Here is a 1318-nt window from a genome sequence, read left to right as displayed (position 1 = left end):
AAAGGACGTGAATGTTCGAGAACAACGTGGCGTGATACTAGTCACGTGACCTCGATGTCGTAACAATATATATATATATATATATATATATTACTGTCGCTTTAGATACAGATACTGTCGCTTTAACCTTGAAAAAATATTTTCAACGTTTTCCTTAACACACCTAGAATGGACTTTCAGCAAAAACAGTGTATTAATTGCACTTTATTAAGTGTTGTCTATTGCTGAAGAGACTTTTTTAATAGCTGAAATTATGTGACTGCCTAATCCTATGTTTTGGATTTCAAAGTTACTATCTCTGTAATTTTGCAGTAAATTTTGTTTTGTCTAAACATATTTTGTAATATTTATTGTAGTGGAGGCACTTACTTTGCTTTTCAAACAAATATCTCAATAAAATTGTTGAAAATAAATACCACTTTCATATGTACACATCATAGCTTTCAGTTCCCTGCTGGGACAGCGGTAAGTCTAGGGATATACAACGCTAAAATCAGGGGATCGATTCCTCTCGGTGGACACAACAAATAGCTCGACGTGGCTTTGCTATAAGAAAAAACACAAATAACTTTCAACTTTGTTAGATTTTTTTTTAGTTTTGTCCATTGTATGTTCAATGACTAATATTAGTAAAAATGTCAGGAGTAAAGGTTCTTCCTGTGTGATGTTACTGACTAACGTTTATTTCCGGTACTATCCGATTAAAGGTTAAGCAGTAATTTACCTTCAAGGCCAAAAGTTAATGACTCATGTTAATTTATGGTGACATTTTTATGACACAGATAGATTTTGAAGTTTCACAAGTTCTGTATCAATATATTCATTCAAACCACCATTTCTTCAGTTCGTTATCCTCCCCCCCCAAGTGGCACAGCTGTATGTCCGTGGGCTTACAACGCTAGAAACCGGCTTTCGATACCAGTGGTAGGTAGGCAGAGAACAGATAGTCCACTGTGTATCTTTTTAAATCCCCTGAAAGCCCACAGTTAACTCAAACTGACATATGAGCCATTGTGTTATTTCAGTTAAAGCTACTTCACCCATACAGAACAATTTCGTTTCCGCTAAAGATAAATGCATTACCTCGTTTCACTTAAAGTTACGTTCACCTAAGATCTAGTTAATGCAAATAACACTATGCGGCATAGTCATGTGGTTGGTTTTCCTCCATATATAACGTCCGTTGGGAATATAATTTTGTGAGATTCAATAAAAATGTCCCTGGAGAAAGTAAGTTCTTAGCCTGAAGTCTGGGCACCAAGATATTTGATGAATCCTTTGGAAGGCCCAAAGCTCTCAACAAATCATTAAGTTCACC

This window comes from Limulus polyphemus, unplaced genomic scaffold (genome assembly GCF_000517525.1).
Source record: "Limulus polyphemus unplaced genomic scaffold, Limulus_polyphemus-2.1.2 Scaffold2550, whole genome shotgun sequence".
Taxonomy (NCBI): domain Eukaryota; kingdom Metazoa; phylum Arthropoda; class Merostomata; order Xiphosura; family Limulidae; genus Limulus; species Limulus polyphemus.
This window is presented reverse-complemented; position numbering follows the sequence as displayed.